We start from the raw sequence: 21,910 nt of genomic DNA on the forward strand, positions 1-21,910 counted from the left end.
GGCGGTGGACACTGAGACCAGCCCTCAGTTTTGGACTGGTTTGGGAGGGAGAGGGTGGATGTGTGGGCGGTGGACACTGAGACCAGCCCTCCGTTATGGACAGGTGTGAGAGGGTGGATGTGTGGGAGGTGGACAAGCTGAGCGAGCCCTCCTTTATGGACGGGTTTGGGGGGGATAGGGAGGAGGTGTGGGAGGTGGACACTGAGCCAGCCCTCCCTTATGAACGGGTGTGGGGGGGAGAAGGTGGATGTGTGGGAGGTGGACACCGCGACAGCCCTCCCTTATGGACACCGGCACTGGGAGACAGCAGGTGAGGGTTACCCCTCGTCAAAGATTTGTGAACAGTGACTTAGGAGATCTCTTCCAAAGCGCTTTTCTCAACCAAGATAGTGTTTACAAGCAGGCAAGATGATTTATGTCCTCACCCCCTCCATCCACCCTGCCTTGTTTTGGCCCCCCCTCCTCCTCCTCATCCTTTCCCCCGTTACCAAGATACAACATGTAAAGCAAAGTCAATTAAATGGCCAGCAGACACGCAGCGTCGTTATCGGAGGCGGCAACTTGGCAGAATTGGAACCGCTACCTTTGGCCATTCATTTGACCTTTAATTATCTTTTCCCTCAAAACTGGATCGAGATAAAGCTGTGCACTCAATGGAAACATGCTGCTATCTATCCATTCAATTACCCCGGGCTGCTTTGACGAAGGGGGACAAAAAAACATTTACTTCAAAGATGAGAACATGGAAGTTGAGGTTTCTTCTACATCATTTAAAAGTTACAATTTGTTTTTGGTATACTTACTTGTATTTAAAATTGGTTCAATCACTCTCGATACATAATGGGGTTCACCAATTCATGACAATGTAGCTGTGTATGTAGTAGAGATGCGCGGATGGCCTATTATTTCATCCGCAACCGCATCACAAAACGCTTGATCCGCCCGCAACAATTTTTTTTGACCAATTTTCAAAACCGCACCCGCCCGCCATCCGCCTGTTGTTTTATGCGCTGCTGACGCGAGGCTAGAAAGTTCTTGCCTGTTCTTGAAAGGAGACTGATCCAATGCCGCAAAGATATTTAAAGGATGAAGTCCCTAGTATGAAAGCCTATTGGCTATGTTGTAGCCTATCCCCAGAATATTATCAGTGAAGTGACGTCTGTCTCCGATCGATGCACAGGGAGAAACTTTAAAATAGCCAAGCACATCGGCAAACCTGACCTTACCATAGGCTAGTAGGCCTACACTTTTTTATCATTGTAATAAAACGCAATTTGGTACACCATTTTAATATGGTAATATAGCCTACTGTGTTGTTTTTTTTGCAAAATGAAAGATAGCCTTTTAAGGAAACGCCGACTCGAGCCTATTAATTCCGAAATTTCACCGCATTGAAGGCTATATAGGCTACTGTAAAAAGCCCAACACTTGCTTGCTTGCCTTGCAAATCAAAGTTTTCCGACTATTTTTCTTACCTTCTTTCACGAGTGGTAGGCTACAATGACTGGCTGTTTTAAAATATAACTTATACGAAACAAAATAACCCAGGCAGTTTCATCTACTGTCTCATAACTTGCAGGTTTGTGGAGACGCAACATGGGACGGATCGTCACTTAATTTAAACTTTTTTGCTTCCGTTAGTGTGTGTGTGTGTGTGTGTGTGTGTGTGTGTGTGTGTGTGTGTGTGTGTGTGTGTGTGTGTGTGTTGTGTGTGTGTGTGATAGAGACAGAGAGGCCAATTTACTGCCTGATGAGAATTGGATTATTTCAAAATGTGCTTGGAAGTAGGTAACGACATTTAACAATGTGTATATATTTTTAAATTTCGTTGGTTAAACCGCCAACCGCCCGAATTTAATTAAAATATTATTTTTTGTCACGTCACCCGCCCGATCCGCGGTTTAACCGCGGAGTCCGCGGTTGCAACCGCCAACCGCGCATCTCTAGTATGTAGCTAAATATTTTTCTACCACAACCCTAATTTTTTGCTTGAAATTGATTCAATAGTAAATTCCATGAATCTACCACCAGCTAATTTAACCCAGGGATGTTGTTGTAGGTAAAGAGTGATGGTAAGAAAATCTTAATAAAGGATGGCTAGGGTATGATTTATTAGTATCATCCATGATTTCCAACAGTGGAGGGAGAGTGGTGGCTTCAGTGGAAGTGTTGCATACTCCCTGTTAAACTATAATTTCACAGGGAAATTATATGGGATTAAGAAAGGAGAGAAAGGGGACTCATTTCAGCACTTTATTTGAAATAGGCAGACATTGAATGTGAATCTGGTAATTGAAGCTTTTTAGATAATTGGACTGAACTCAATTTTGTCACACTGGAACCATCCAGAATATGAGCAGGAATAACTGGGCAGAGTCCTTCTCAGTGTCTTATATTACGCCTTTAACCATCTTCAGAAGAGGCAGGAATGAAACTTCACATAGAGGAAGCACTCTGACATCAGTTTACTTTTTAGAATAAAAAACAATAATTTGATTTAAATCAACTGTGCGTTTGAAAGCTAATTGCGTTTTGTAAAAAGAAACACAAAAGCAGCGCATTCACCTGTGATCAAATCGGATGCCAGATTTCCCCATTCAAACCCAGCAGCAAACAATGGCCCCGGGAGCAATGCCGCTGAAATTAATCACATAGTTGTGGGACACTGGAATGAGTCCGCAAACAGAATTAACAAAGCAGATGAGGCGGCAGACAAGGGCATGTCCCGTAGTCACCATAGCATTAGTGGCACAATAGACCCACACTGAAGCGTATATCTCAGACCTAGCCTCCCACACTCCTTTTTTTGTGTCGCATGCCGGCGCATCTGGGTCTCTATTAATTAATTTGGCATTAGCGAGGTTGGCTTTTTTTGTCCAGTGCCGCAGAGTGCACAGAGGTATTTTAGGGCTGTTAAATTAGGGGTGGGAAACATGGGAATGGCTTGCTCCAGAATCACTGCGAATTACAGACAGATTGGATCGCAGGGGAACAAGAGCGCGAGAGCTTCCTCTCTTGGAAGCTCTTGTGTAATTTAATATGGCTGTCAATCACGGTTTTCTAAAAGGCCCCTTAATCTCCTGTCTGGAGCAAGGAAGAGACAACAATGCGAGGGATTGGCAATAACTATTTTTCTCTATAAATATGCACTCAAGCCCCTGCAAACAGTCGTCTAACACTTACAACACACACACTGAATGGCTGTGATGTTGAATCATACACATTGTCCTCGATGTTTATTTGAAGAAACAACAAAAAATTGAAAAATTGGAATGATCGGCATGTAAACATTTCAGACTGAACCGTGTTAGAAGACAGAGTGAATATGTATGATCATCAGTTTAAAAAAAAATTAAAACGCACACCTCAAGAAAATTATTTTGAAGCACCAATTTCATAAACCTTACGTTCTTATATGTTCAGACACACCAGTAGATTAGATTGCAGTATTCTCTCTGCTGCTCTCAACAGAGCTCTGACACACAGCCCCACGTATCCAGTGAATCCCGATTCCAGATTGTGTGCTCTACCGGTCTCAGTCGGCGGTGGAGGACATTTGGTAGGTCCAGCACTCCAGACGCTGAACTGGCACGTTCAGATTTCCCCCTGCGCGCATGCTACCTCATCAACCTGATCAAACTAATCGCACTCCACATTGACATGCAACTAATTTAATGACACTCTAATTATTTATTTGCGATCCTTGATTACTTTTAATTTGCAATCAATCAGGGCCCTGCTGTATTATTGGTAGGCTGTGGTAATCGCTGACACACATAGCAGGTGACGAGTAGGTGATGAGCTAGGCACTGCCATGGTAATGGTGTCATCGTTGACTTGTCGTTTATATTTATATTTCCGCCAAAGGAACAAATCTTCAAAGCTACTGTTCTGTCCTTGCAATCAACCCTGATCCATGCTTTCTTTTTATTTTACATTGTTTACATGTGTTTAACATACAGCATACAAAGTCAAATGATTTACATATACAAATGAAACACACACACAAACACACACACACACACACACACACACACACACACACACACACACACACACACACACACACACACACACACACACACACACACACACACACACAGTGGTTCCAGGGATCAGAGAGTGTGAGGAGGCAGAGGGATAGAGTTACGAGCGCTTGCGCCGTAGCCAAGAAAGTTCCCCAGCAAGCTGCTGAGCTCTACACCTGATTGAAATTTTCAAGATGATTCATTTGGGTAGCCAAATATACAGCAGGGGAGAGAGGGAGGGGGAGAGAGAGCTGTCACTTATCTTCCAAAGCCGCCATCAATTCCCCTATTGAATGTTGTGAAGGGGGCTTGTTTATTGGTTTAGAGTGACATTTCATGAGGAGGGTGAAGCAGGTTTTTTTTTTTTTTAAGTCTTTAGAAATGAAGTCGCCTAACGAGGTTTCGTTTGATACACCTGTGATTCTAATGACGTGTCATCCTCAGCCTCATCAGGTCACAGATCACTTTCTCTGCCTGGTTATCCCGCCATTCAAACATGACCATTTTCCCTGTGTTGCATTTTAGGGGTGAAAGTGACTACAAGGGCATTGGTGGGCTCTGAAGTGTCTAAACTGTTGATTCTTAAACACCCATTATGGTAGAACTAATCATGTTTTCTTACTTTATTATGAATTTAATTGAAACAACATCAGCATGCCGTATTCAGCCGATCATTATAATAATTACATGGCAATGCAGGAATATCATCAAAAAAACATTTAAAGCAAGCACCATTGTTCCCACAATCCATTGGAGCAAGGCAGAGTTTAGCAGATTAATTCACTCAGCATCACTCATTAACATCCTTTTCTAAAATGGTAAATTAACAACATTTTGATGTGCTTCCGTTTCCACTACTCCGCTTTGAAGTTCATTGCTATCGCCAAAGAAGAAGGGAGTGATCACTACGCAAATTGAAAAAGTCCTAATTACCTGAAGAAAAAAGAGAAAAAAAGAGCTGTGCCCTGCCGTGACCAAGACAGCGTAGCTGCCAGTTCACCCTTGAAAAATGAGCTATGGACAATGTGGTGCCAAAGCCATCCTGGCTGGGACAGCTCGGGTCGGGGTGGATAGGTGTAATGAATGATTCAGTGGAGCGGAGAAACCTGGGTGTCCATTTATGGTGCCCTCCTCATGCCCAAATCACGGCCTTCTACTGCTAAAGTTTACAGAGCGAACAGGGACGTTTTTCTTTTTCTGTCTTTTATACATTTCATTTTAATGGCACAACACCTTCCATTCCGCTGAGTCATGCTCTCAGCCCATCCTCGGCTGAGCTGCTCTTCCCCAAAGCTGTCACAAAACGCTTCTTCCCATCTGCTTTGTATTATCTCTGTCAGCAGAGGGCTAGCAGATCTATCGGGCGGGGGGCCAAGCTGGGATGTACAGATAGTGACAGAGGTAACGTGGACCGGGTCACTTCACATGTCTTTCGACTTTGTCCTTTTTTTCTTACTTTCTGCACTCAGTCCCATTCTGCAAACCTGCTCCGTGAACATGTCAGATGAAGTTATTTATTTTTCACTTACGGTCCTCTGGTAAAACAAGCAGGGAAAGAAACGCACCCCCACCCCCGTTCTTTTGTATCTTCACGCCTGAGCATTGTAAGAAATATTAGTGACAAGGATTTTCTTTAGAGGAAGCCGATATTCTGTCTGCAGGAGATGTTACCCAAGGGGAACAAGGTACCAACATAGTAAAATAACAAGCTATTACCCACAACCTCTGGGAACACTGTGCCACAAATAAGGAAGGCTGTGTGTGCCTGGATGCTATCCTGCGTCTACAGACTGGGGACACATTAGCAACAATGGTGGACGGAAGGGAAGACTTTGTCTTTTACTGCACTGAAGATGAATCGTCTGTTTGTTCTCCTTATATTTCTCAGCTACTGCTGAGTCCGAAATCGACTATGCTGCTTGTAATGGTGCAGATATGAACGATCGTTTACTGACACAAGCTCTGACCGCTGTATTGAGATGTGGGGGAGCGTGTGTCTATGTATGCATCTATGAGGGTCGTGTTAGAGTATATGTACGTGTATGTGTGTGTGTGTGTGTCTCTCTCTCTCTCCCTCTCACAGACAGACAGAGAGACAGCGTGTATTTGTTTGCATCACTTGTCTGTATGTGTGTGTGTGTGTGTGTGTGTGTGTGCGTGTGCGTGTGCGTGTGTGTGTGCATGTGTGTGTGTGTATACCCTCGGATGGAACAAACACATGGGTTTCGCCCAGGGGTCAGTCTCTCGGTAGGAGTGCGTTGCTGCCTAGTGGTTTATCTGCAATACATCAGTGGTGATGGATGGGTAATGGAAGAGCCAAAGCCTTCTAGTTCACTGCACTATATCACCTCTGATAAATCTCCCAGCTATCTGTTATTTGGCTGTCAATGATAGCTCTCCTTTGTGATAAGAGCATAAGTATGAAAGCGAAAAATAAAATGCACACAAGCTAATCCACGTCAGTCCTCTTGATTCACATGAGGGCCTATCCAATTTTAAATGGAACAGAAGCGGTTGATAAGATCCTTGCTGCTGAGATGTTCCAGGGGAATGTTATTGCTTGGCACAAGGAGGAAGGTCTGTGTAAGTCTGTGTGTGTGTGTGTGTGTGTGTGTGTGTGTGTGTGTGTGTGTGTGTGTGTGTGTGTGTGTGTGTGTGTGTGTGTGTGTGTGTGGTGTGTGTGTGCGCAAATGCTGCAATCCTCTCCATAATCTTGACGCCAGACAATGTGTGCTTGGCCGCGAAGGGATTTGAACCGCAGCATTTGACAAATCCTATCCTATACCAAGGAGCTATTGCTGTATGCAAAAATAAATAGACACACATAGTATATGACTATCTATTTTGTTGCTTGTCATTGTGCCACGCAGTTAAATAGTGCATTCAACTTTAATAAGGCATACCTGCGCCCTACTGGGTATCTGGAACAGTGTGGCTAGAGAATAGAGTGTGGCTTTCAAACATAACATGAACATTATCTCACTGCAATGTTGGGTTGGTGGGAGATCTGTGTTTACCTAAGGGTAGACAAAGCTGCTTACTTTCCCCAGCACCCCTCCACATGCCCTGGCCCGGTCTCTCCACACACACACGCACGCACACACACACACACACACACACACACACACACACACACACACACACACACACACACACACACACACACACACACACACTCTATCTTATCCAACCCGCCATCCCCACTGAATTAGCAGCCTCACTGTTAAGCACCGTGCGGCCCCCCTCGCTGATGAACACCCCCCCCCCCCCCCCCCCTGCAGCCCCTCCCTTGAGTGAAAGCATTGATTTCTATCTCAGTATCACTGTGGCTTCACGCCCCACGCAAGGTCAACCCACTGCCTCATCACAGTAACAGTCTCCTCTACTAACATATGGGGGACGGCGACACACTGACAATGATCATCCTTTGAGGAGGCTACTTTAAGATGTTAAGATTAGCAAGATTAGAAACGGGGTAGGTTAGATTACTATGCAACAATCAAACAAAGGGTATGGGGGGGGGAATGGTTGAAGTATATAACAGTCAATAGGATAGCCTTAACCAGCGATTATTTGGAGTTATCCCACCAGTCTTGCTCATGCTGCTGCGAGCCGTCACGATAGATCCGTTGACTCATTCAGGAAGTCGGCCAAAGGACTCACCGCCAATGTAAAAAGAGCCTCAAAATAGGGCTGTTGTCTTTTCAACCACCCGCACATACAGACTTTGTCATCTCATTTCGTACAGGATATAATCACCTTAGCTGTCAAAGCCAAGAGTATAGGGGGTCCGAGTCTCTACATTCGCTGATAGGCCCAATAATTCTAACTTTGAATCTCGGTGGATGTTAACAGTGGCGCTGGGCTAAAGGTTTCTCAGATTGATCTGAACACTTTCGTTGCCGGTGTTCAGCAACAAGCAACTGCGAAATGCAATTGAGGAACCGAAAAAAAGGGCAAATCCTAATCCCGTCTATGGCTTGTATTATAATATGAATCTGGATCTGGGGAGTGCAAGGGGAATAATACAAAGATATCATGAAGTAATCTCCGGGAACTTTTGAGGTACATTCATTTCCCATGCCCACTAATCCCACCTGTTGTAAATATAGAGTAGAAAGCCCCTAGCTCTGATGGTGTTCTGAGGAAGCAATAGCCGGTGAAATTGAGCCAAAATGAATAGGGGCCCATACTGGAACAGACCTAAGCTCATTCCACAAGCCCTGTGGAATGGAGTTATCAGAATCAACCGTCCTCTGTGCCTGCCGCTGAGGGATATTGGAGACGACGAAGGTCAAATTACATGGGGAGGGGGCTGGGTAGGAGTTAGGGACGCGGGGGACAGATGGACATGGTGTTCAGCTTGTTCTACCGCGACACAAACCGACTCTTGAGGATCTGAGGCATGCCTGTCCCTCCCTGCAGCCCTGCTCACGGAGACACATGCTATGACAACACACGATATGCAAGTGGTTGTCAAAAGTCAGTAATGTAAGAGTAGATGAAAAGGGTACTTTTTTTCTTTCACACTTCTGTGACATCCTTTCTTCTGTCAGATACGACGTGGTTTTTCGAAGAAACTTAAAAAATCGACTAAGGAAGTCCATTGCAGCCGAAATGGCACCGTATTCCTCGTGATGCAATTGTTTGCAAGTGTACAAAAAATAACATAATTGTTGCGGTGTCAGGGGCATTCAAATGTTCTGCAGTCTCTTCAACAACTTTGCGCTGTCCCCTGTCACCCAAACGCCTGTCTCTTGTTCATTTTAATAGGCACCGTCCGTGGCAACTGAATAAGCTTGGTCTGTGGCCGTTTAAACAACAGTGTCCTGCAGATCACCGCCAAGACCACCACTACCACAGCTACAACTTAATTTCAATCGTTTTTCTCCATGCCTTTCTTTCATTTTTATTGAGTGGCTTGGGTTTATGGTCCCCTAGCCCTGGACAAAAGCGCAATCTGTAGAACAAGCCCAGGCCAGTCTCCAACACATTCCATAGTCCTCCCGGTAAAGTGCTGCGCTTGGAGTGTAAAAGTCTCACACACACGCACACCGCTCATCAAATGGAGACACCCCGGCTGCTGCTGCAAATCCACCGGGTGACCCACCGCGTGCTGCTCTCCTCACCACAACGTGGCAGGGATCCATTTCATGGACATCACTCATTAATATGCTAATGGAAAGCCATTAACACTTGATCGGGAAAATTAATGGAATTAAAAGAGGTATTGGGTCACGTAGGCGAAAGGGTGGTTGCCAAGAGGGACAAGGGCACCATTATGGAACAAAAGCCTGTGGGGATAAGATGATATTCCTTATTTTCTGGGAGCATGAAGTAGCACTCTCTTCCAAATAAAGCACAACCCTAAGTGATTAGCAGTGCTGTAGCATAGTGTTTATATGAATTTTATGTGTGCACGCTGCGGTGAAGACGTTAGACTCTCGACGAGGTAATTACTGTTGCGCAATATATTAGAGCCCTTCTTAAAGCCTAACAAAGGTTTTAAGTGCAGGTGTTGGGAGGGGATCTGAGAAGCAGATGAGGAGCGGCTGGTGGCAATCTGTCTGGCAAAATGTTGTTATTGAAGAGATTACAAAACAAGCAATCTGGCACCACGGACCTCACAATGTTATTGAGAAGACCACAATAAAAGTATTTCAGTACCATGGACAGCTCATCCTTGCCGTTTGTTTTTACACAAGCTCACTCTGTCTCTGTCTCTCTCCTTCCCTGTCACACACCCACACACACAAACACACACATCCAGGACACACACACGCATACGCACATCCTGGACACACACAAACACACAGACAGACACCCACGCACCCTCACATCAACATTGACAAGAACATGAAATGTTAGCTACATGTCACAGTCACAGAGATTTGATGGGGATGAGACATAAATCAAGTCGTGCCTCACACATGCTAACTCAAGCACATCCCTGCATATCAATCGCAGACCACAGAATACACTGGGGGACCCCCTGGCAATTAACACCATTCCAATGCTTGGATATATATATTTTTTATGTTGATTGCATTCACATCAAACATATTGTTGCCTATTTGTTTTCCTATGTGTTTGTCTCTGACAAGTCGTTACTGCACACCATGTGTGTATAATCAGCGGACCTATAGACACATCATCCAGAGTGACACGCAGCTCAGCCGATAATCAGTGGCATTTGTGTAAAATGTTGACAAGAACCTCAACACTCCTACAGGCACAGAGTCACAAATCAATTGGAGAGAACATGCTGTCGGATTGAAGGTGCAGCAAAGCAGCAGGGATTGTTATGAATAACTGCATCGGCCCTAATCTGAGGAAAATAGGACTTATTGACGTGTACAGGCTGTAATATGTCATTTACTTCAGAAAGGTTTTGAAGGTTGGGGATGGGTCCTTAGGATTCATATATATATATTATATATATTGATTTCGAAACCACAACTATTATAGAGACCAAAATGTTGCTCATGTGACTGTTTGTATTAAATGATGCAATATAAAACCATTTCAATGATGCCTCCTAAACAACAGCTGATGTTACAGAGGGCTGAACTGTGAGACACACTCATTTTTTAAAAGGATAAGAGCTGTCAAAGTCATTGTAAGAAAGGAAATACGAAAAGGACAGCCTCTATTCACGCACTCAGTCACTTTGCTCTCAGAACAGTCTACAAAGGCTTAATAGCATGTCATTCCGACTTTGTAGACTCTAAGCTACTTGTTAAACCTGCTGCATGGGTTGGCCTACAAGACTTCCTATATATGTCCAGATGATGAGCCATGATGCTGACAATGCAAATAAAATATGAAATATTACTTTACAGTGTTCTTATTCATCATTATCATTCATACAGCTTGTACGACATCTCAGGGACAGGAAATGGGGGTCATAGCTTAGGCCTATATCATGTCCTGCTATTAGATCAGACGGAGGACAGACTACGGCTGCGTTGACGTTATGTTAAGATAAGTAATGGCTTGCGTGTGGTACTTACCTATAGGCCTACTAATAAATCAAGAGGAGGGGAAAAAAAAACTACGTTGTTAAATGTTGGTCCAATTTAGTGTGACATTAAGTTAATAGTGTGCGCATAATAATTTCGTTTTAGTGCACATCAGTGGATTTTCATTTTCAGTCAAGAGAGGCTGTGTTGGCTTGTTGTCATTCCATGCACGCCGTGCCACGAAGCCATCTGAGTCAGTCCACCCTCTCTCTCTTCCTCCCTCCTTCCCTCCCTCTCTCTATCCCTCTCTCTCTCTCCCTCTCTCTCCCTCTGTCGTGCAGACATTACAGAGGGATACTTGTATCTTTAGACATGTGACTAAGTATGCGAGGCGGGACAGAGCGAGCTTGAAAGCCCATATGTCGGGCGTCTCCACGCTGCCCTGGAACCTGCGGACAGCCCAGCTCCCACCTCTCCATACTGAGATCTGGATCGCAACCCCCCCCCCCCCCCCCCCCAGCTCTCTCACACACACACACACACACACACACACACACACACACACACACACACACACACACACACACACACACACACACACACACACACACACACACACACACACACACACACAGCTCACACACCACACAGAGACGATGCGGGAGTAGGAGGCGGGTCAAGTAGAGAATTTTGCTGGCGTTGAATTTTCAACAGAACGGAATATTCACCCATCGCCTTCTCCAGTGCAGTTGCTGCACATTCCGTTAAGCACCCGCGCGCCGCCACCGCCGCCGCCGCCCCCGCATTCCAGTGCGACTGTCCAACACGAAGAGATCCGGCGCGGGAAGCGCGCACGCATCCTCTTCTCCTGCAATCTGTTTTTTTGGTTGCGCTCCTCAAAGATTCTCTCTCTCTCTCTCTCTCTCTCTCTCTCTCTCTCTCTCTCTCTCTCTCTCTCTCTCTCTCTCTCTCTCTCTCCTCTTCTTCTCACTCTCCCAGAGCCTCATCTTCTCCTTGCGTCTCACTGCATATCCTGCTGGATGATTTAATTCTGTAAAGTCATTATCCCCCCCCCCCCCCCCCCCCCCAAGAAAAGGTCAACGTCGCTGCTTCCAGGACCGCTAAATGATATTGGGATAAGGACTTTACTCCTCCAGTGCACCTTGAGAAGCCTGTCGGAGCCCAAAGTTTTGCAGCTGCTGTTTACGGAAGGCAGCAGAGCAGTAGCAGCGGCAGCAGCAGCCACCGGTGACTTTACACTCTTTCGGGGATTCTTCTGCGAATGTTGGAGATTGTTTTTCCGCCATAATCTTTGAAAAGTGAGATGAGATGAGGCTCTACCATGTCAGCAACTGCACAACAACGGAAACAACGGGCTTTCAAGAATCCGAGGGAGAATGGGAAATACTGAGTTAAACTTTGTCTGTTTTTTCGAACCGCGGTAGGTTATCTTTCTTATTTATCTATAGGCCTATGTGTTGTTTGCTGAAATACTATGATTAACAGGAATTGAGTATAAATGCCGTAAAGACAATACAACAATTATAAAATGCTATTCAATTCGATTTGTCTGTGATACGCTCTGGCTAAAAGCTCGCCAACCAAAACACGTAACCGAACCCCGCTGTGTCTTGGAACAGCGCGGAGAGTGTGCGCACTGCTCTCTACCGCTTGATCGCCATGCAAATAAAACACAAAGAAATACGAACACTGAAACACAAGGGCGTGCGCATGGAAGCGCACGAACACGCCTTTCACGCACACAAAGGTGCTTGCGAACGTACCCCTGTGACACACACGCGCGCACACACACACACACACACACACACACACGCACGCACGCACGCACGCACGCACGCACACACACACACACACACATTCTCCGACTCCGTCAAACACACACAGAAAAAAGTGCACTATAGCCCCACGCGCAAGACCATCGCATGAGCACTCACTCTCCCACTTCCACTGTCTCCACCCCCACGCCCACGTCGCCACCTGTTTCTTTTCTTGTAATCTCTCTCTTTTCCCCTTCTCTGCCATCGTTTTTTTTCCATTTTGTTCTCAGGCTTGTGGCAGGGCAGCTCAGTGACAGTCCCGTGCAGTAAGTGAGCATGGGAGTAGGGGTGGGGGTATGGGGGGGGGGGAAGGGTAGGCTACATGCCAAGCGCCCGTGGGTAGAATGAGGAATAATTTGGTGATTATATATTTCAGCCTTAAGCATGGTGGGAAGACTTATGAGTCATGGCAGCTGTGTGATATTACCAACGAAGAAGAATTTAACGACAAGCCAAATGCCCTCCCTACCTATCCATACAGAGACAAACAGACACACACATACACAGACACATACACACACACACACACACACACACACACACACACACACACACACACACACACACACACACACACACTCACACACACGTATTTACATAATTACATCAAATCGTAACTTTATAGAAATATATTCTCGGATATATATAGAGAGCGAGATAGAGTTATAGAGATAGAGCGCAAGAGAGATAAAGAAACGGTGACAGACTTTAGCCAGAGGCAGCAAAGTCGCAGGCTGTTTATTGGTCTACAACAGGCTCTCTGTTCAGCCCAGCGCTCATCTATCTGTCCTGAGGGACTCGTGAGGCCGATCGCGTCCAGGCCTGAAAGGCACACTGTCTACTGCCATGAAAAGAGAGATTTCTCCCCCCTATCAGTCAGCTGCCCCTGAAATAAAGGAGGGCGACGCAGACAGAGAGAGGGAGAGCAAGAGAGAGAGACAGGGACAAAGATAGGGCGAGAGGGAGAGAAAGAGAGGGAGAGGCAGACAGAGAGGGGCAGATAGAGAGAGACAGAGACAGAGACAGAGGCAGGGAGAGTGGTAGAAGAGATAGAGAGAAGCTTAAGAGACAGCTTAATGCATTACCATGGTCATTCTCAAGTAAGAACGCAGTTTTGATTGTTTTGAGAGTCCAATGGAAAGTATACGGTACATGTGCCGCAAGACGAAAGTGCACACATCATACAGGTGAACACACAAACAGACGCACACACACACACAGACAGACAGACAGACAGAGACACACACACAGACACACATACACACACAGCTGGTTGGGTGTGAGTGACGTGAGTATCTTTCCATAAGTAATGTGATCAGTAGTTCCCGATAGGGGAGTCTGGAGGAAGGGTGTGTCTGAAGGAGTTTGGTTTCCGATCAACCAGGGGTTGGTCCACCGAGGGCAGCATTATGCACATAATATCAGGAGGGTGGTGAAGGCTGTGGCGGCGGAGTCCTTTGAGTTAGCGCCGCATGTTCACTAGGAAAGATGAGCTGAGGAAAACCAATTAAAGCCCACCTAATTTCATGCACGTCCAGACACACACACATGCACACAAACCCATGCACGCACGCATACACACACACAGATCCAACCCTCTCTTCCTCTCACCCTTTTCTCCAACTGTCGCACTCAGACACACGCACACACACACACACAGGCAAAGTGGGGACACACCACACCCCCAGCAGCTTCAGTCTACGTATTTACATGTGTCCCCGCAGTGCAGGAGAACACATCTAAAGCCTCCGCCTTCCAGCCGACGGCCCATTAATTTGCCCTCAATATGAGATGTTGTTTTTGCAGCTAGAGCGCAAAGAGCCTCCCCTCTCTCGTATTTATTTCTTCAGTCACATACTTCCTGATGGGACAGGGACTTCTGAAAATAAATGGAGTAGGAGTGTTGTTTGCATTCCTAAGTTTGTCGACGAGTGTGTGCGTGCCCGTGCATTTTGCAATTGCGTGCGCGTGATTGGGTGTTGGCCGTGCGCGCGTGTGTGTTTGCATGAGTGTAGGTGTGCGTGCGCGCGTGTGCGTGCACGTACGTGCATTTGTGCATGAATTGATGCGTAGATGTATGTGAACGTGCTTCAGGAAATAGTAGGGGTTTGGTTTCCCCATGAGTGTTTGCTTGCTTAATAAGAAAGGCATGTGGTAACGTCGTGACACGGTGTATGCAGCATGAGTCAAACTGCGCCCACCATCGCTGGGAAGAGAGCCTGGGTGGGTGGGTGGGTGGGTGGGTGGTGTGGTGTGAAAAAGTAAGGATGAACCTAGTCTGGCCTCTGAATAGAAGAAAAGTTGGAGTGCTGGTGGAGGTGGAAAGGAGTGGATCATAAGACGAGATTGAAGTGGAGGCGGAGGAGGGTGGATGGAAAGTTTTTGCAGGGTCTGTTTAATATCCAAGTCCCATTATTTTATGATAATAAGCATACTCAACTGCGGCTTTTTCCCAGATTGGGTTTTATCCCATTCAAATTTAAATCTGTTTGTGTGTGTGTATGTATGCGTGTGCATGTGCGTGTGTGTTTTTGTGTGTGCGTGTGTGTGTGTGGGCATGTGTTGCTGAAAATTAGAAGACAAAGTGATAAAGAAAGTGTCTCAACGCAGGCTCCCGAGACAGACTAGAACATTAAAACTGGAACCTCTCAAATTGAGAATGACTGGGCATTAAATCCAAATCCCTTTTAAGAGGCAAAAGTTAATTCAATGTTAGAAGGAAATATAGTGCTCTGTCACTTTCTTCCCCCTCTATTTCTCACTCTCTCTGTTAAAGCATTTGGGGCTCTCTGAAAATAATGTGAGTATATGTATGTGTAGGTATTTATAAAGAGCCATGGGTTGGCAGCCATAATAAGGGTGGCATAGAGCCATCTTTTTAAATAAAAGCATTCCAATTGGGCTTTTATTCATTCTTATCCTTGTTATTGTTTCTGTCTTGGACTCCCAGGTTCTAGGCAAAAAAAAGCTAAAATAAAAGAGAACAACAAAGCATTGCCTTTAACCACCCATAGCGTTCTTAGAATTGGCTGTTTAAGTGGCCCCTTTTCCACCTAAAATGAATGTGTTGTTTCAATTTATATTTGACAAATAATAATGCAAACGATAAACATTCAATGAAAGTATAGAGCACTTCCTAAACCTAATTACTCTCTACACCAGCACTGGACGCAACTGGGAATTCAGAACCACGGACAGCGCACGTTTTCAAGCTGCTCTTTTAAACATACACCCTCTTTTCCTCTTCCCCCCTTCCCCTGTCTCTGTTTGTCTCACGTAACTAGCCAGTCAGAGTTCATATTTTGGCTCTTTTCTTTTTGATTATGATGCCAATTTATTGGACTCTGAAGCCGAGGGAAATCGCTTGACGGATTCCACTTACTGCGAGAAGCTTGCCGCCTGCCTCTAACAAATTGGCATCTTGCTAACATAAGGAGCGAGGAAGCTAGTAACATTCATCTGGATGCAAAAAACATGACTGTTAATATTGAACCCATTGTTAAAAATAGTAAAAAATATATTCATATTTTTGTGTATACATATTATGTTGGACACAGTCCTGTGAGCGGGATATATCTGTAACCAATGTAATTATTCAAAGTGGGATTTATTTCCACATACAACAGACTTAACCTCGTACCTTAGGGTGCAAAGATACGATCCAATAAACCAACCACATTCACACATATAAACAAAGGATAGATGAATTCAGCATTTTGTTCAAGCGGGCCTATGTAAGGGTAAATGTCGGCTGCCCTGTAATGTACAGTAAAGTGGATTACACGCCCTGTGAGGAGAGCGTTTGATTGTAGAATGTGAGAAAGGATGAGGGGCGAAGAGAGGAAGCAGAGGAGGGGGGCATATACACGATCAGTTCCCATCTTCCCTCCTCACAGCTGCGCGTGATTGAATTAAACCCCCCCACCACCCCCCTACCGCCCCAACAACAGTGTATTCCAGTGATATGAGAGGCGCTGGAAGCTCCAGTCCCCCCAGCAGCCTCCACCAGGAACCTGACGAAGCTACGTTGAGGTGCCGCGGGCCGGCTGGATTTAGCTGTGCTCTGCTTCTTCCTCTGACCTTCTGCTCACTCTGGAGTTCATTCCACTCATTCCACACTATCTACGGCGGGGGGTTAATGTACACACACACACACACACACACACACACACACACACACACACATACACACATCAAAAGACATTCATTTGTGTGTCTGTGTGTGTGTATATGTGTGTTAATTTGTGTCTATGTACGTGAGGTGTGTGTTTACAAGTGTGTGAACACTGCAGTGTGCTTGGAGGGATTGAGTGTGTGTGTGTGTGTGTGTGTGTGTGTGTGTGCGTGCGCTTTGTTGTCTCCAGATGACTCATCTAGAGGCCCGTGCACAAGACTACAGTCGTCGTCCCTGCTTTCTGAGCGGAATTTCATTTTTGATGTCTTCTTCCTCAGGACGCGTTGGGTGGGTGGGTGGAGGGCTGGTGTGGGGGTTGGGGTGTTTGTGTGCCAGGCAGCCAGACGAGTGAGACTGACACTGGTATTATCATTTGAACAAAGGCTCCCGTTTCACCCTTCGGCGCCGGCATCAACAGCTATTGTTGACACTGGTGGAATGGGAGATAACTGGGTTAATTAGGGATAGGGGGGGAAAATTACTTGTTGGTTAATCAGCATGTGGGTAACAGGCTTAGAGGGTAAGGGGGGGATGCTGTTATGCGGTTGGGGTATATCCTGTTTTCCGTTTCCCCTACTCTGGGAATAGTTTGTTATAGTGTGCATGTGTGTGTCCGTACGTGTATGTGTGTGCGTGCGTGCGTGCGTGCGTGTGTGTGTGACTGCTCGTGTACACGTGCACACGTGCGTGAGCATTTGTGCTTGTGTCTGTGCGCATGTGGGCTAGTGGCTGACAACCAAGGCTTAGCTAATCGCCCAAGTTAAACATTGTTATCCTGTTAACCAGATTATAATGGCCGGTTCTCATGAACCACACACGCAGGCAATTCACTTCCCGATTTGTGTAGCATGACTCCCCCCCCCCCCTCCCCGTCTCCGCCCCACCACCAGTAACACGTCCATCATCTCTACCCCTTGTCCTCCGTTTCCCCTTCAATCCTTGCACAATGAGTGAAGTATTAGCATGTCCTGATTTACATAGCAGCGGTGGTACAGTAAAGGTGACCCGACGTGATCATAGCGTCCCAGGCACAAAACCACTGACACTGCAGATGAACACGGCACTGTGCCTTTGCACACATGCACACGCACACACATGCATGGCAACACATGCACGTACGCAGACACATACCGAGACACACGCACATACGTGGACACACATACACTTACACAAACACACAATGACATACATACACGCACACACACACACATACGTGCATGGAAACACACACACACACACACACACACACACACACACACACACACACACACACACACACACACACACACACACACACACGTGCACAGACACACACTCACACACAGCTACACAAACACTCAGGTACCTTATGTCTACAAAGCCCTGGCATGGCACCAGAAAGTGCGTTTGAGCAGATGTCAGGAGACAAAAAGCTAAGTAGCCAACGGAATGCCTTGGGTAAAACTCTTGAGAAAAAATGGAGCAGGGAATTTTTCCAACGTCATCAAACCGGTGATCAAAAGACCCCCCAGCATCAGAGTCTTCTCCTCCACTGCAGTAGGTGGCAAAATTTACCATCAGCATTCAGCATACTTTTCAGTACACAATAGGGAAGGGTACACATAGTGTACTTTAACATGGAATATATAGATATATAGTATTGTAATATTGAATATTCGGCTACTTTAATGTAGAATTGATGAATACTGTCCCGAGTATTTTGAGTCAATCATCTTGATTTGTGAATTGTGAGTGAAAGAAGCGCAGACTTCTAGAGGTGAGGGATAGGTCTTGACCATTTTTTGTATCTTATGTTGCCCTAACAGTTGCCCTAAAAGTCATTATTATTATTTGTGGGAGCAGAGATTTGCCTTCTTGCTTGCGCACAGGAAAAGATTAGTTGTTGTGATTTATCGCCTGCGAAGGTTTGAATCAAGGTTTTTACAGTTCAGCATCAATCATTATTGAAATTCGATTTTTCAGTTTAGTTTATGATATTTGGAAAAATAAGTTTGTTAGTTGATACAAAAAAACAGTTTTGTTTTATTGTTGGGTTTTAATGTTAATTTAGTTTTTATTAGTTTCATCGTTGCATTAGTATTTTGTCAAGGGCAAGAATAAAAGGTCAGAAAAGGCATCATGTAGCAAAAACTACTTCACCTAGGGCAGATGAAAAACCAAACAAGAAAGACGAAAAGAAAGGTTCTACATCATATGGGTTTATTTTAGTTTGTTTTGCAACTGACAGTACAATTTAAGTTAACTATAATTTTTTTGAAAAGCCTTGTTTGAGTAAAACATTCCCACCTTATTTATTTAATTTTGTTAGTTTTATTTAAGGATAACTTTGATTTGAAGTTGATTTAACAACACTGTTCATACATCCTGGTTAAACATTTAAATGTTTAAATGTAAATAACATTCTGTCATTGAGCCTTAATTCCATTTCAATGCATCAATGACCTTTTTCAAAAATTACTTTGATAATTATTAAAATTACTTATTATTTTAAGTTATTACCATCATTAGTATACAAGTATAAGGAGAACATTTTTGTCTTTCTTGTTCTGTGGAAGGTGGTGGCAAGTCCATCCATGGATTCACAGATGCAGAAACACTTGAGTCTTATTGACACAGAATTGTAACTCACCCTTAATCAAACTTTAATTATACCTCTGACATCCTGCTTTCTGAATATCCATTTACTCCGCTTTTTTCCAAACACTTAACGATTGCTTGATTCTACTTCACTGGAGCTCAATGAAATGTGTCCTGGAAATCGACACATCTGAAATGTGCCGTTATCTGAAAGAAAGGGCTCTAGGTCATGTGTAACATGCTCTAAATAGGATAATGTTGGACACAATGAAGAAAAAGCTAATTTGGTAGAGCAAAGTTCTACCACCTGCCACAAAATTTGATGTAGTGTCTGGAAAACATCGTTCAAACGTTGGCACCGCTTTTGTGCTTATCCCCAATGCATTAAGAGCAATGGCACGACTAATACAATTGCCACATTGCACAGAGGTGCCAAATGCAATTAATGCCAATGGAGACCTCCTTCTGCTGGCTTTGCACTTACAAAAAGATACAAAAAAATAAACCTTTCTGTATGCTGTGTCAACATTTCACCTGTTAAGCTAGCCTTCTAACATTATGCATACCGCGCTTGCTTGTGGGCAGAGCATTTTCAAAAAAGCATAAGTGTGTTATTAGCAAACATTCTCAAATTCTCTCCTCCCACCACCCAGCCCGATTGTTAGGCTTCCTGCTTAAACATCGTACTGTGCGGTGGGCCATAAATGTAATGAGCTGCCATGCCGTAAAAGAGTACTGAGTGCCGCAGGGGCGGCACACAACACAGTACACAATTAGTAGCAGATAACATCACCTAGCCCCAATTTGAGTCACGGAGGAGCAGCGATGCCACTGTGTTTAACCAGAGTAGGTGTGGTCCCCCAAGGCAGATGTTCCCAGTTCCCGGTTACTCAGGAAAATAAAACAATAAGCTGTGGAAAAAGAGATTCTACTGTGACAAAACATTTTGACTGTCATTTATACTGATCTGGCTCAGAGACGTCGCTAAGTGAGGTACTCTTGGAATCACTGTAATGTGTAATGAATGCTACGGTATACACGGTGCTCTGACAAAGATTGTGTTTGTGGTTTTGCTGTTGATTTTTGTTCTTCTTCTAAGAGTATCCTGTGAATGTGTAACTGACTCTGGTTGAGTCCCATGTAGAGAAGCCTGGATTTCCAGCCAATCTTGTGACGCTTCCATTTGGCTGTGCTCTGCTGGCGCAAGAGAGAGCCCGGAGGAAGTTAGGTTGGCGCATGAGCTGCGATTGGGCGGATTGGTCTTGACACCAGTCAAAGGGCTCAACAGGCAGCTTGATGGACCAATTGCTGCCAGCAAACCGGCAAAAGAAACACATTGGGCCAGACTACATGTAGAGTACAACATGTAAAAGCTTTCAACAAAACAAAAGGCTTCACTGAACCTTGTGTCAGATTGTTGGTGAAATATTCCATGTTAAGACCATTCTCTGAACATAATTATATGACTCATTCGTCACCAAATGCATATTTGATGAAAGAGCTGATTTTAATTGGAGCGTAATAAATACAGCTCGTTATTAAAGCCATCAGTGGGCATACAAGTGTTTGAGCCTTTTTAATGTGCTTGCAAAACCTCAGATGAACAGCCATTTGTTTTAAACATTCCTGAGTGCTTTCAAAAAATGGTGTATTTCCATTCTGATCCCACAAATAAATACACTGGACCTTGTCACAGAAGCCATTTAAATGACAGATTGAAAGTCTCTCCCTGCTCTTTTCATTGATGGAAACCTCAAGAGGGTCCTATACAAACATTTTGGACAACAGTCCTTTGAATGATAAATGTTATTGTCTTGACAAGGCTGAGATGATTATGCACCAGGGACACATGACTATACACAGCCTTGCACATCCGCTGCCAACACACCCTTTCGGAAACTTCTTTTTGTATATCATAATTGAAACTGTGATTCGACAGACTAATAATAGTGGATTATTGAACACAGAGCTCAACATTATAAACAAACAAAAGCGTTTGGTTTTGAACACAAAAGGTTATACAACTCTGGGCCACACAATAGCCATTGCTAAGCTTTTTTTGCACTACTTCCTGAAATCTGCTTTTTATCTCAGCGAATGCCAGGCCTCAGTCCGCACTGTGTCGGAAAATCTATTTCCTTATCATTTGCACTCTGGCACGCTCTCGCAATTCCCCAGAGAAGGCCGCACAGGAGGAACAAACTGCGATTTCATTTTGTACCGTGCCTCCAAACAGCCCAGGGTTATTGTGGCTACGTTTGCGTTGTGCAAAATCATATGTCGAGCCGGCCCACCAGAGGACACTCCCCCCCGCTTACTGCCCCCCCCACC

General features: G+C 44.9%; 1 protein-coding gene across 1 annotated transcript in view; it reads left to right on the top strand.

The window, feature by feature from the left end:
• Positions 1 to 12,086: 12,086 nt before the first annotated feature.
• Positions 12,087 to 21,910, top strand: part of LOC115556180 (BMP/retinoic acid-inducible neural-specific protein 3) — a 55,298-nt gene continuing 45,474 nt past the window's right edge. The window contains exon 1 of the mRNA XM_030373334.1: positions 12,087 to 12,431. The gene's annotated coding sequence lies outside the window, so the exon portion shown is untranslated. The remainder of the gene's footprint in view (positions 12,432 to 21,910) is intronic.

This window comes from Gadus morhua, chromosome 12, assembly GCF_902167405.1.
Source record: "Gadus morhua chromosome 12, gadMor3.0, whole genome shotgun sequence".
Classification (NCBI taxonomy): domain Eukaryota; kingdom Metazoa; phylum Chordata; class Actinopteri; order Gadiformes; family Gadidae; genus Gadus; species Gadus morhua.